The sequence below is a fragment of the Zonotrichia leucophrys genome, chromosome 13, assembly GCF_028769735.1.
Source record: "Zonotrichia leucophrys gambelii isolate GWCS_2022_RI chromosome 13, RI_Zleu_2.0, whole genome shotgun sequence".
Classification (NCBI taxonomy): Eukaryota; Metazoa; Chordata; class Aves; order Passeriformes; family Passerellidae; genus Zonotrichia; species Zonotrichia leucophrys.
In genome coordinates this window covers 10,011,019-10,026,656 of record NC_088183.1, presented here as the reverse complement: position 1 = coordinate 10,026,656, position 15,638 = coordinate 10,011,019, and the positions used below count along the sequence as shown (strand labels likewise).

The 15,638-nt window shown below is 43.3% G+C and overlaps 1 protein-coding gene across 4 annotated transcripts in view; it reads right to left on the bottom strand.

The window, feature by feature from the left end:
- Positions 1 to 15,638, bottom strand: part of FSTL4 (follistatin like 4) — a 207,076-nt gene that overhangs the window by 152,473 nt on the left and 38,965 nt on the right. Inside the window, exon 1 of one of the 4 annotated variants that reach the window (XM_064724988.1) lies at positions 11,800 to 11,922. The exons of the other annotated variants lie outside the window; for them this stretch is intronic. The gene's annotated coding sequence lies outside the window, so the exon portion shown is untranslated. Of the gene's footprint in view, positions 1 to 11,799; positions 11,923 to 15,638 lie in introns of those variants that run through there. 4 annotated transcript variants of the gene reach the window in all.

Sequence of the window (15,638 nt, the reverse complement as noted above, 5' to 3'; positions counted from 1 at the left end):
ATCAGATCCACTGCAGCACAAAACTGCATCAACCCATTCACAACAGAACCTCACACCCAGCAGCCAAAACCCAGCTGGCATTTTGTGCTCACAGTAAATAGGATTACTGGCAGCAATGAAAAGTGAAGTCCTCTGCTGAACAACACACTGGGGATGGCAGCTGCTTTCCAGTCTTAGACTGCAAATACCACCTTGCCAAAGCTTTCTGTACTAATGGGGCCTATTTTCTCTATAGGAAAGGAAAAGGCAGGAGAGAACTCAATTTTTATGCTTCCGAGTCTCCTATTGATGTGCATGTGCTCAACTGCTCCTGTTCCCATTAACACCCAGCATGGGAGATTCAAACAACTTCAGAGCTGCTACAGCTGGGCTTGGCCATGAGATACAGCTCATGTTTAAGAAAAAGAAAAAAAAAACTAAGACAAAAAAGGTACTATTTGAAAATTTTCTTCACTAAATAATGTAGCACAGCTTTGACTTTAAAACCTGCATTTTTCAATGGAAATATTTGTCTCTACCTAAAGGACAAACCAGAGCTGCCAACTATTCATGTTCATAATCCTCGCTGACACCAATGGGAGCTGCGTTTGCAGAGCAGGGCCCCACAGGGATCCTGGAGGGTGATTTGCTGCCTCCAACAGGACCTGCAGGCACTAAATGGCTGCCTCCAGGTTACTCAGGTGGAAGAACATGCAGAGTGCCCATTTTGGAGGAAAAAAGGTCTGAGACTGTCAATAAATAAAAAACCCCTTGGGTCTCCCAGTGAAATGGAGTGAATGACCAGCTGGCAAGGAAGGGAATGGGGAAGAAAAAAGAAAACACGAAACAAGCAAATTGCTCTCTGTGTGATGGAATGATCCTGAACTGCAATCAAGTTCCCCAAAGTTCACATTTAAAGTCCTATTTGCCTCAACAATGCCCACTTTACTGGCTAAAACATATAAAACAATTAAAAATTACAGCATCCCTTCCCATGTAAATGATGGTCCATTAGAAAGAAGGCTCATATTCTTAGGAATGGAGTTTGAGGATGAGGAGAATGACCATTTTTCTTGGATTCTTTAGTGTGAAAACCCAATGCATGCCCCTGATCAGTAAAAAAAGGCACAACCTGGGACAGGGGCTCAGTGTCCCCAGGCTGGCACAGGCACCATTGTGGACCTGAATTCCCTTATAGGACCAGAGCTGCTGGGCTCCAAAAGCTGTCCAAAACCTCCTCCCACTGGATTTGTTACACGCATTTGTACTGGCAATTCCAATTGATTTTATACTGAAATATTGCTTTGGGATTAGATACCATTGTATGAGGCGCAGATGTGTTTAACATGATCAGTAGCAAATACATAGTTATTAAACAGAGGGGTGGGAATATGAAAGAATCATATTCAATATTCTTAAAGCAAATATTGCATTTTGAAAGGAAAACCAAGGATCTCATTTTTTCCCTTCTTGGGCATCTCTGCCAGCACAATTATTCCACATGTGCAAACTAAAATAAAAAACAAACCTGGAAATCTTGGAAGGCATAAACTGGGATATAGAAAAAAAGTTGCCAACACCTTGCTTTGTACCAGAGGGTCCAAGGGGAGTCCACAGCAGGGACATGGTAGAATGCATTAAATCTCAATTAGATCATAGCACACAACAAAGCACAGAACATTCTCATCGTATTTGCTCACCCAAGGATTAAGGGATTTTCTCCAGAGAGGTCGGTGCTAGCAAAGCATCTCAGGGACCACAAGGCTGTGGGAAGGGAAGAACAGGAACCTCTCTCTCCTGTCTTAATGAACTGCACCCATTAAATGGTCTCATAATGGTATTTTACACATATGTGTGCCAGACATGGAAGTGCTTCCACAGCACTTTTGGTAAATATATCTTACTGGTGACTGCATATACCAAAATGTCAAAAATAAAAGTGTGGAAAGAAAAAAAAAAGAAAACAGAAGAATAAGGAAAATATGGAAGGAAATAAAACTTTGCTGGAATACTTTCGATTTTAAACATTACTGTAATAAGGTAATGTTCCAGCCACTTTTAAAGCAATGATTTAGGCAACAATATGAAGTCATCATTTGTAAATGTGTTCATTATGCAATACTTACTATTAATAAGGCCTCATAATCATGCCTGTAAACAGTATTACAGTATTAGAAATGCAGTATTGGCCATCCAAGTGCCCTCAGAAGCCTGATGTGCAGCAATGGGAGCAGAGCTGGGAGCAGTGCCCAGCCCAGACTCCCACTGGCTGATCCTGCTGCATGAGCTTCTACAGCAGCACCTTGCTCTGCAAGAAGATTAATTTGGCCACACTGAAGAATTTTACATCCCATCCCCATCTCCATCTCCTCTGAGCTAAACTAAGATTTGTTTCCATATGGCTTCACCAGTCTAAAGACTTTTCCTATGAAATCACAGAATCACAGAAACATTTAGGCTGGAAAAGCCTGCAAGGCCATTGGGTCTGACTGTTCCCCCAGCACCGCCAAGTCCATCACTACACCACATCTTCAAGTGCCACATCCACATGCCTCTAAATCCCTGCAGGGATGGGGACTCCATCACTGCCCTGGGAGCCTGTTCCCTGACAGTGCTGTGGGTTTTCCTGAAACAAAACTTGCCCCAGCTCCTGACTACACCAATTTCTCCCACCCAGCCATTTGCACAGCTCTGAGCTCTGCTGCCCCCACTCCCAGCACGACTCATGTCTAACACCTTCTAGCACTGGGCATTTCAAGTGCTCTCAGCAAGGACAGGCTTCACCCAATGCAAACAGTTTGCACTTTCCTCCTAAAGATCAGTTAATGAAGTGCAACACTTCAGAGCTGTTTGATTAAAGTGCTAATGCTTGTAAAATCAATATGCCAGGGAGTGAAGCTTTCTTCATATTTAAGCAAGAAAAAAAAAAAAGTCTTAAATTTTATTTGAATCCAGATGCAGCAACAGGAGTGCAGACACACTGTTTATAGCTGCCTCATATAATTTACAAACACCTGCTGTTAGTACACCTTAAAACACACATTATTCAATAAATGCTGCAGAAATTATCTTAAAAGCAGCAGTGCCTTGACTTCCTTCTACAAAAGTCCTACAATATCCACGCAGAGCACCGACACATTTTAAAAGGTTTTCCTTGCTGAGGAGCAGTACCAATAGTCAGAACTGCAGCAAGGCCAGCAGCTTGGCAGGTCCCCATCACCTTTGGAGTGTGCTGCTTTAATTTGCTCCAGGCAAACCCATTCCCTACCCACACAAGAGTATTCAGTCAACTAAATGAATAGCTGAATGCACTCCACTGCTCCACATTTGGGCTGGAAAACTTCAAAGCATGGCAATCATAATATTTTCATTACAGACAGGAGCTATTATTCCTCCCCACAATGAAGCCTGGAAGACAGGCTCTAATCCCCACAACACAGGGCTCTCTTGAAAGGGAACATCACACTGCCTTTCAAAAACCCACCAGGGATGTGGAGTTCACAGCTCTGAAACCTCCCAGCCTCTGCAGGTCAAACCTGGCATCAAAGCACCCACCCCGCCCCAAAATAGCTCCAAGTTTCAGATGTTGTAACTCCCTAAATGGTAAGGGAACAAGCTACATGGTCATAGCCCAAATTATGTTACACATCCCCTGACTGCACACACTGAGATTATGACTGCTCAGCGCACTCAGCACACACACACAGCCACAAGGGAACACTAAAAGCAAATTCTGGCCCTGTCTATCATCCATAATTCAAGAGAAATCAGGGTTAAAAAAAGTGCATGAGCAATTGACATAATTTATATGCTGCAAGTGGGAGAGTTGGCAGTCTCTTGCATCATAAAGTTTAAATAATGGTAGTTTAACATCAGATGTACCCACAGCTGTAGTGCCATTAGCTCCATTACGCCATGGAGCAACTGCTTCCTGAGCTGGGTACCCCCACCTTGTCCCACCAACAGCTTGCTTCACACAGGATTTCACCAGGAATGATCAGTCAAGCACAAACCCCTTGGTACTAACAGCAGGGAAAAGGAAAAAAAAAAAAACAACAACAAAACCAACAAACCTTGAAATGTTTAGTGATGCAGTTGGTATTGGAAGGTACCTTTAAAGTGAAAGGAGGAAAAAGGAAAAGAGCATTCAGCAGTGGCAACAAGTTGCCAATTTTTGATCAATATCATGACATTTACCATTTCAGGATATGATTTCTTCTTATTGTATACTAACAAAAAATATTCTTTACCCAAAGAATTATCAAATTAATTCAGTGTGTGTGCATGCTGAGGGACATTAATTGATCACTCAATCCAAACCAGTCAACATTTCTTATGGAAACAAAAGAAAGCTGGAGCAGTGACTGCTTTGTCCCACCATTCTCAGGCTCACCCATAGCATACTGTTATCAGTGGAAAACTTAAACTCACAGAAATAGAAATCCCTGAGGGATCAGGCATTGGGAATGAGGGTGGCAGAAGTCCCACCTGAAATCAGCTTTTTCAACCAATCCATTCTCTGTCTCATCAGTCTCTCTGCAATTAGTAACAGGATGACTCTGAAGTGGCATAATACAACTTATGCTATCCACAAATGTAGAATTGAATTGAAGGAATGCACAACCTAGAAAGCCCAAGCCAAGTCTACAGTCAGGCCACAGTTCCTGTTATTCAGAAAAACTCTTTTCAACAGAGGAATTTTGCAGAAATCAAATGAGAACTTGAAGACAGGAATCCCTAAGGTAAAAGGAGTTGGTGAAAAATCGCCTGGTTTCACAGCACCCTGAACTTATCATGATACCATCACCACTCTAAGTACCACTTTTCTGCAGTTAATGATGTAATATCAGATTTTCAGTTGTTTGTTTTTTGGTTTTTTTTTTTTTGCTTCCTTTTAGTTGTGCTCAGCTGACAAGTCTGGCTAAGCTGTGCCATTAAAAAAAATAACATTAAAAAAAAAAAGAATCAGCACAGAGCCTGAATCTTTGGTCCAAAAGTCCTTTGCAATCCCATGTAATGTAATCCCATGTGCAGATTCAGAACATCCATGTCCATGCCACAAGGAGGAAGAGACACATCCCAATTTAATTTTGAAACACAGCCTGGTAAACAGAAAGCAGCAAGAAAAGCTGCTCCCTCTCCCTCTGATTCAGCTGACAACATCAGCAAAGTGGAGCAGGTATGGTGGCAAGAGGAACAGCTGCTCCCCTTGGTCTCTCAGAGCAGAATATGGAAGTTTGGCAGAGAGCTGAAGCCTCATGCAAGAAAAACACAAAAGACTCAATCTCTCATTTTTACCTTCAGAAGCACCAGCACTTCCTAATTTCACTGCTTCCCAGGAGATGATTCTCCATCCCCAGGTGTGCTGAGCCTGCTCCATATTATCTGAAGGAACAGGAAACCCTGACTTATGGGGGCTCTTTTACCCTTTTTTTCTCCCTTTTCTAGGTCATGATATTCTTATCTGAGCTTGCAGAGCGCATCATCCAGACAAACTGCTGTCTTTCTCTCCCAGTTGCACCCAGGAGCACACTTGCATGAGGAAAATAAAAGGTGCCCAAGATTTGAAATATGGCAGTGAGCATCCCTGTAATGCAGCCACGGGAGCTGCCAGCAAAAAGCACTTCACAGGGGATTTACAACATGGATTTTTCTGCTACATGAGGTGGGGAGAGAAATCTGCAAAGAAGGCAGATCATAATTTAAGTTTATTTATGATTTATTTCAGTAGCTGGAGAAGAATTTAAAGAGGCATTTCCAGTGCTTCTTTGAACACCTGAACCACCACACACCCATGAAGCTCAGTAAAAGCCCTGGACTATGTTACCCCTGACTATAAAACACAATGTATGCAACCCTACTGCCCTCTTACACTGACAGAGTATTAAAATGCAGGGCACACATGGAACTAGCAAAAAATTTCAAGGAAATTAGTAAGATGAGTGACTTGATAAAATCCTTCTCTCTGAGCTAGACAGCCTAAGGCTGAGTCATAAAATCATAGGGGAAAAAACCACCAAAATCCCATACTCCAACTTGAACATCCAAACAGGACTTCTGCAGCCTCCTTTAGGCACCAAAGGGTTATCTCTGCATGAAAGCTTTAAAACCTGCCTTAACTTGTTCTCTATTGAAGGATCCCATCAGCCTTTCCCAAGTCCTCTCACAGCCCCATGGAGCAGCAGAGCAATGGGTGCTCATTGCCTACAGCAGCTGAGGGTGCTGCAGTGATCCCCTGGGCTCCTCGAGGGCAGGGGAGGGTACAGCATCCAAAACCATGCTCAAGAGAGAGCAGGGCATCCCTGATACAGAAGCACTGCTCACTAGCCTGGGGGGAAAGTCCTTCATTACAATTACAAATCCAAACTACTCCACAAAGTATTTTGACCCCATTTGGATGTGCCCCCACCAGGCACAAGCCAGGCTCTGCCCCACCTGGTTGGGGAGCACAAAGGAGCGTAGCCCAGGCTGCACAGCTGGGAGCCTCCAGCCCCAGGCTTATTTTGGGTTTTTAGCTGAGGGGAGCAATATTAATGCTTTCCAGCACACAAAACCCATTTCTGTTTTTTTGCCGCCATAAGGAGCCTGGCATTGCCTGTGCCCTGGAGCATGGAACAAATGCACATTTGATCTTGCCATGCCACATATTTTGGGTGAGCACCAGCCCTTGCAGGGGATCCAGGGCCCCCATTCACACTGCACACCTGGCAAAGTTCTGCTGGGTCAAGCCAGACAACATGAGAGCACATGAATTGTCTCACCAGTGCTACCTTCAGAGCTTGCTCACCTGGCACATCCACCTCTGCCTGGTACATTGCCTCCTGCTCATGACTCCCTCCTCCATACTGTCTCGGTGAGACCATGGAGAGGCACACCAAGGCAGCAACTTGAGGGAACAGAGATTTACCAGCACTGAAGGTTCCCCTCCCCACCTCCCACCAGCACCACCAGGTGTGATGCATCAGCAGGACTCAACCTTCCTGCCTGCTCCCACCCACACCTGAGCCCCATCACACTCATCTGTCTGATCTAGGTCCCCAGGAGCCAGGGTGTAGGCAGGTTACATGGCAAAAAGGGTTCTTTCACTTCAAATGAAGCACAAAAAACTGAAACTTTGGAAAAAATGTTCACTTTTTCTTTTAAAAATTTTTATTTAAAAAAATTAGAGCTATTAAATCCACAACATTTTAGGGACAAAGCAATTCTACTCATGAAACCCTTGTTACTAACATGGGTTGTCTGAGAACCACCTTGTGAAGGCTTTCCCTTGCTGATCCTTACAGTCCCTTTCCCCTTCAGAACACCTGGAGATCACAGCCCTTCCTCAAGGCCTCAGCACAGTCCCCTGCCCAGCAGGACTCAATGTTCAGGTATGGGCAGAAAGCAGCACCAGCAGTGCCTTCAAAGAGAGGGCAGAATTCTGGTTATTTATATAAGACTGTATTTAATACCTCTGCTCACCTTCACCTGCATTTTGCCCCACATACAAATCAAAATTTGCAGTTTGTAAACTGGAATTTAATGACAGTGGAGTCAAAGCATGAATGTGGATAGCAGATGCTGCACTTAACACCTACCACGATGAATTATAGAATACCCTGAGTTGGAAGGGACCCATAAGGATCACTAAGACCCAAGGGAAACTGGCCTCCCTTGCCCCCTTTTTGTTTTCTGGAAGCATTACTAGGGTCCCACCCTTAATAATAATTTCAGAATTCCATGAAGTAGTGTGGGAGTGTCGTCATTAAGATGGTGCAAACACAACTCCTGGTTGCATGTATTCCCTCTAGACTGCCAAGCTATATTTAAATCCCTTCCCTCAATCGGAAGGAACTGAACCAAGCTGGAAAACAACAAATCAATGCTACTTGCCTTGTTTTTCATGTCTGACTCCACATTAATGCTGTGTCAGACACCATCAGCATCAGAAGAGGCTGCACCAGCCTTTGCCAGAAGTGTTGCATTTTCTCAATGAAAAAGGGAAATAGGTAAAAGGGATGAGAAAATTATTAATTTTACAGGATCTTTTTTGTGTCTTACCTCCCCTGTAATTTGGGCAGAGCTCCTTTCTCTGAAAACAAGAACTGGGAGAGAGAAGATGTGGCTGCTCTGTCCCTGGAAGTGTTCAAGGTCAGGTTAGATGTGGCTTAGAGCAATCTGGTCTAGAGAAAAGCATCCCTGACCGTGGCAGGGGTTGGAACAAGAACATCTTTAAGGTTCCTTCCAACCCAAACCATCCTATGCACCCTCACAGAGAACAGGGATTTCCTCACAACACAATTGGTGGATGGAGAATTAGTCTCCTCATCAGTGAAGACGATCCCAGTGGGAGACTCTGCTTTCTGCACCAGATCAGGACGATTCCAAGCAAATATCGAGCCAAAACTCATCATTGTGCTGTCAAAGAAAATTCTCCTAAATGCAGCAGCTACTTCCCCATGGTCTTCAAAAACCTGATAGCCTGTGGCATGTATTTGCCATTGTTTAATCAGCTCTGGTTAATGAGTGAGACTTGTTTGCAGCATATTCAGGGTCAAGTTAACTAATTTCAGAAGAATACAATTGAACTTACAAGGAAACATCAAAAAACAGGCAGTAAAAGCATAGAGGGTTTATGCACATCCTTTCCTGATGTGTTTAGCTGCATTTGAAACTGCTTCAATTGCAGATCTACACAGTTATGTGAGCAGATCACTGCTGGGCTCCCTGGGAATCCTGCAAGCTGGAGGGCCAAGTCAAAGTGTCACAGTCAAGAATTTATAGACAGCCACAGCAGAAGCCACGTGAGTGGAATGACTGAAGGCCTTGCTGCTGAAAACTAATTGGATATAGGAAGGGAGAAGATGCATACAGCTGTATGCAAAGGGAGAGGAGTATGGAAAGGCTCCAAAACGAGTGCATTTGGTAAGCTAATGTTATTCCAATGAAATTCAGAAAAGTCTGCAAACATATTTTACGTCTTCTTCAATAAACATTCAGTAGACTATAAGGAATAAAATTAATTCCTTTGTACAAAAGATGATTTAAATACATTCTATTACTAAAATTTTGTGCAACTAAGAACTTGTAGCAAAGATTGAAAAGAGTGCTCACAAAAGCAGTGAACATTACATACGCAGTAAAAATACAGTGGAGGTCTGCAGACCAAGGTCTTCCATCACACCTAAACTGAAACATAAACCCATGGCAATGTGCTCTCCCTGTGAGCTCTCCTGCAGCCCTAACAAGAGTACACTGCAATAGTCTGTGAAGAAAGGAATGTCTCCTCAAACACAACAGAAATAGCTTTGCTGGAGAACAGGAGAGGTTATGGCTGTTTCATGGACCTAAAGAATGCTGATATTTAGTAAACTTTAAGGACAAATAAAGAACAAAAATTATTCTTTAAAAAAAAAAATACCTACAGGGCCTTTAAGAAACCATAAATAAAATTCCATGATCTTTTCAGAGATTTATAGCCATCAGCTTGGCTGTGCATAAGGGGAATCCCTCTGGCCACAAGCCAGAGCCTCATCCCTGGGGCCCAGCACCCCAGCAATGCTCACAGGTCCTGCTCCTGCTGGACCCGCTCCCAGCACAGACCCTGCAGGAGCTGGACACCTCAGCAGCAGCAGGGGCACCCATCTCACAGCAGGACATGCAGAGTCTCTGGCCTGGAAGCACTGCCAGGCTGGGGTCCCTGCAGGAGCACAGCCCCGACATTAGCACTGCCAGGACCTCCCAAAGCCCAGCTAATTCACACAACTGGGAATGCAATCTGGACAGGTGAAGCTTTAATCCTCTCCCAGAAGCTCTGCAGCCTATCAAAGCCCTGCATCTGAGCTGGATTATTAGAAGGATGAGATCAGCCATTATAACAATTAATTTTTGTGTGGCATTCTTCACTTCTGAATATTTGAGCAGTGCTATTTTTTCACCAGATAGGCTTTTGTAGCCAAAAAAAAAGTGCTTGAGTGCATTACAGCATCTTTGTTCGCACGCAGTACTGAACTTCTTTGAAATATTCAAAGTTCAACAGATTGATTTTGCTTCTGGCAAGTCTCCCTGCATGTAGTTTTGCTGAGTGTGTAGAGCTACACTCTCAAAGAGCTACTTATCACCTACATGATCTATTTATGGAAGAATGGACGAATATCCATTAATATAAAGTCTAGGAGAGAGCGCAGTCAATATGAAGCAAAGAAATCAGAGTAAAGAGCAAGAAACTTTCTTTGATGTAGAATCCCAACTTCCACTGCCTTTGCTTTCCAATACAGCAGGAGCAAGAAGGATAAACGACAGAAGGGACAGGGTTGCAAAATGCTAATATCTTTGTTTTGTTTTTGGCTTGTTTATTCATGGATTTCACATTAAGTTTACCTCTGGAAATACATGTAGGAATTCATCACCATGCCCATTCAAAATGCCATGTAAATATTAACTACTCTTAATTGTTTTGTGGTTGGTGTTAATTAATGTTTTCCTTGATAGAAAGAAGTTTCTATGTGCAGACAAAGTGAACAAATCCTTCTAAATCCTTCATATTTTCATGTCACATCATCAAAACTGTAATTTTGGGCTGTTCCAGAAGAAGATGGAGGACAAGACTCAGATAATGGAAGAAGTGCTGATTTTTTGAGACAACAGACTTAACCTCCCAGCCTCATGCATAAACATCTCATCAAAATTCAGTGCTTAATAGTAACAGGGATCTTGGCACAGTGATGAGATTGGAAATCATGATCTAAAGCATTACATATGGATTGCTTCTCTCATCCTGAACTATTCTGGTGCCCAGACTTTGGGGTTTTTTTCCATGTTGAAGCAAGAGAAAAACATTAATGAAGTAAACATAAACACTGTTCTTGGCAGCTGAGAGAGCAGGTCTCCATACCACATTTTCTACTAATGCTGTAAGACTCAGCTGTCTCTAAAGATGTGTTTTTTGCTTTCTAGTTCCACTATGCCCCGTGACAATGGATGGCAGATGTCACATAACTGACACTCCTGGATCCTGACACTGCAAAGCAATGGGACAAATGGAACCTTCTGCAGAAGGTGTGCACAGCTTCCCTGCTGGTTTTCTGGGAGAGAATGCCAAGGCTGAGCCCTCCCCACTCCCCAGGCTCAGGGCACAGCCAGAGCTCCTGCAGCACATGTTCCACTGGGCAGGTTCGTGCCAGCAGCCTTGGTGCAAGGAAAGCACAGAGACGGAGACCACAGCACTGAGCGTGTTCACTTCCAGAATGCAAAAAGCATCACAAAATAAACCTAACATCCTAATCATTCTTTTTAGTAAGGACTTTGCAAGATAAATGATTGCTCTGGTTTTTTTTCCTTAATAAAAATAGTTACATGAAGAGACATCAGTAGTCATATTTATGATGCCTTAAACAGACCCAAAAGATTTTCTGTCTTCAGTTTAACTCAGGTTCTAATAACCTATTAGCATGAAAATGACAGCTGAGCCAACGTAAGCTTAGATGCCTTTTCAAGATACAATTTCCTTCACATTGCAGAGATACTCTTCACATCAAACCAAGCTATGAAAAAAACAAGCTACCCCTTGAAGTGCTCCAGAACGTATCAAAATATTTGAATACTTCTCAAAACACATCCTGGCACTTTTCTCTGAATGCAATTAATACCTTTCTCTTTCAATTATACACATGGTTGCACATATTGAAGTATTAAAAAAAAAAGCCTCCAGATGGGTTGTCTTTTTCAGAACTTGATGAACTTCACAGGACTCTCTCTGCTCTGTTCCTCTGTCCTATCTTGTCACCTCAACCTTGTGTTTCTGTTGGTGGGTGTTGTCACCTTATTGCAAAAGTTTCATACCTTCTCAGTGATTTCTCGTGGGCAGCTCCTCACAGCACTGACTCTTTCTTCTTCACAGCAAACAAACTCCATCTCCCCTCACAGCACAGCCAACAAACTCCAGCTCTCTTGTAGCACTCGTCTTCTTATTGGACACAGCTGTGGCCTATTAAGGCCAGGCCTGTTCCTAATCTTTGGTAATTAGTACAGCTGCAACTCCTCAGGGGTAAGATTACCTTCTGCATTCTCTTCATTTTCTTACATTCTATCCCTCCACAGGTGGGGATTTCCTGTCTAGGCTCAGTGACAGCAGCAATGGATTGCAGCACGAGCACCTTTCCATCCCAGACTGGCCCTGGTGGCTCCTAGTCACACCATGCCTTGGGTCCAACTTCCAGCACAGCTGGGTGCTGCAGGTCCTCCCATCACAGCTTCATCTGCTCATCTCAGCTCATCTGATGCTGCTGCTCTTTGTGATGCAGGAGTGTTGCAAGCTGCCTGCAAAGCTTTTTCCTGTGCTTGCATGTCTCCTTTATTAATTCTCACAATTTTGATGCAGTTGTATCTCAAAAAGAAACATTCACAGCCCAATTGCCAGGTTCACAGCAGCAATAATTTGTGTGTCTCCTGAAAGGTTTCTGAATAAACAGAGCCTTCAAATGCTGATGGTTATGAATGCTCCTCACTCCTGGCAGAGCTTGGTGTTAGCTCAGCAGTTGAACTGAAGACTTACAGAGCAAGTGGTGACAAGACAAACAGGCAACTGGTGACAAGACAAGAGAAAACGGCATCAAGTTGCACCAGGAGTTTAGATTAGGTATTAGGAAAAACTTCTTCATGGAAAAGATTGTCAGGCATTGAAACAGATTGCACAGGGGAGTGGTAGAGTCACCATCTCCAGAAGTGTTCAGAAACGTGGATATGGCACCTGGGGACATGGTTGAGTGGTGACCATGGTGGTGGTGCTGGGTTGATGGTGGGACTTGATTTTAAAGGTCTTTTTCAACCTTCCAAGCTGATTCTACGAAAGTGATATAAACTTTTTCCACAACAATTAATTAGCACCATTGTGATTTACCATCCCTTTATTCCCCTGAACAGATGCAGCAGATGCATTCCTGAAGGAGTCATTTAAACCACACAAGGCAGAGCCTGGCTTTGTTGCAGGGATTTTGGCAAGCTGCAGTCCCAGACCAGTAAGCTAAAGCTGCTCACAGGCTGCCTGAGCTGCAGCTCTGTGCCAGCACTGTGAGCAGCACCCCAGCCAGGCTTCTTGCCCTTTCATCCACCTTTCCCTTTCAAGGACATCAATTCTTCTGCTACACCAACATGTAGGTTAAGCCCCCAGCTCATCACCAATCTCAGGTACCCACAGGACAGCCCAAACAGGATTTTCTTCTTTCCAGAGGAATCCACACCCTGGGCATGTTACTCATCACCCCCATGGCATTTCCAACCATGCACACCCAAACATCCATCTGCACATGTTGGAGTTTGCTTTATCAATACCTTAATCCTGTGCTTGACTCCATTAATGCCCTAGAAAATGTCTATGTGCCAGCTTTTCTACTTACTTGGAGAGTTAGTGCCATCTCTCAGGGAGAAGGAAGAGACTGTATGCATCAGCAAAGAGAATAAATGATACACTTTCAAGCCTGACACAATTCCTTCCAGCTCTTTGAATGCATTGCAAAATTAATTGCAATTTCTTCTGTGATTTTCTATTTTGAGTTTATAGTTAGATGCTCTGGGCCCACGAGGAATGATGCTATGTAGTTACCCAGTGAGAACGTTGGAATTCATGTCCTGAAGTTGCTTCATTAGTTTACTTCATGCTTTCCAAATGATCAAAGCAGATCTAAATTTTTCATTAAGAGGAAAATTGCACCTTTTGCATGGTAGAACAACTGGGTTAATTGCCAACATTAATATTGTATTTGTTTCTCAAGAAGTCACCAAGAATTTTTATCGTAACTTAATAAATATGAATCAAGGCATAGTCAATTCAGAGAGCAAGGAAAGCTGGGTCCTTCCTTCAAGCAATTATACATATTACCAGCAGTTTGGACCTGCTATTTCAGTTCTACATTTTGGGATGATCAAGCACCTTCCTCCAACATCTCATTTTTGCACAGAATGGGAAATCTCAGAGCACTGCAAATATGGAGGCTTTTATTGGTAAGGGACTCTTATCCAATTTTCCACATTCAGTTTGAATGTTTTATGTTTTAGGGAGAAGAAACTACGTCTTCCTTTACAGCTATAAACATGTAGCATATCTTGAAGCCTTTAAAGAAGCCTGAATTTCTTCCTAGAGTTTTCCTTAGTAGTTCAGTAGCCTGTGGGTCACCATATTGATGTCCAGATTAGAAAAGACACTATAGGAATCACCAGGCAAAGTTTCACACACTGGACTTAAGCAATATTCATTAAGACATTCATTAAGAACACAACTCTAAACAAACCTTCCACTACAAACATGTACTGAATTTGAAATCTGGCCTTGCTGAGGTGATAGCCACGGCTGCTTTCTGGCAAGTCAAATGGAAGATGTGGGTAGGGAAGAGAAGGATGCTTTGGCTCCACAAAGCCCACAGTTTCAAGCTCAGATGGTTGGTACCAGTCAAAATTGCTGAGGGGTCTTAACCTGTGTAGTTTTAATCTGAACGTGAATCAGCTCCAGCAACGGGAGGGGAACATCAGACAATGTGCTGATATCATCCATTTCTTTGTGAATTGACAACATCAAAATAATGCAGCAACCCCACTCCTACGGACACCCTCCTTCTCCCTTGGGCAGAAGTGACACATTACATCTAAAAAGGGAACTTTAATGAACAGAAGTGAACTTCTAACGAAGGCAGTATTGATAAAACGTCAAGAGCAACGTTGGGAGCAAGAGCTCTGCTCCCAACTCATTTAAATACACAAGGAGAGAGAAACAAGTAGTTATGCTTCCCAGCTTCCCCAGGGCTGTGGCACATCTTCCTCAGCCCAGCTCCAGGGCAATGGCAGGAAGGGGGTGCAGAAACAGGAATTAATTGCTAGGCACAAGATCTATCTGTGCTGCAGAGCGTGCGAGGCTGCCCGGGACAGTGCAGTGAGCCTGCACACATCAATGCTATCCTAGCAGCATCCTGCACACTTTATGTCTGAAACAAGAGAAAGAATAGAAAGGATGAGTGTGGTTCCCACAGAAGAAGTAGAAATAATGAGAAAAGAATGATAAAACCATAGGACTGCAGCGGTGCCGCACTGCGTTATTCAAAGCTCCGTTAACACCATTACAGATGAGGACGTGCAGCAAGGGATGTTCATGCACTTCTATCACAAAGTACACTTGAAGAGACTGGGCTTTTAGCGGTCTCTGGTTTCATCTGCCTGTGCAGTGTACTTGGTGTTCCAACCTCAACTCCTTTCGACCTTGTTGTATGGAGAAAGTCCTCCAAAAGCACAAAGTCAGCACTTGCCAGCTTGGTGTGCTGATGGTTCTGACACCTCTCCCATGAAACCCAACTCACAGCATCTATTTTGTATGTAATGAGGAATTCTGTCATTTTTGATGAGCACAGCTCTGTAGATGGCATATGGGCTTCCTATTAATTGGGAACTGGTCTGGTCAGAAAATCAGCAAAGAAACTTAAGCTTTGTTCCCACTGTGGAAGGCAGAGGTGTTTGAGAATCAGATGTAACATCTCAGTGGTGATTCCACAAAACCATGGGACAACAAACCGCTTGTCCAGTGGGAAACTGGAGTCTGAGCATGACTGACTAGATCACCCTCAAAAAATAAAAAAAAGACACAAAAAAGGAGGCAAGATTTACATAGAGGCAGTAGAGTAGTTTTGTACGGTGAATAC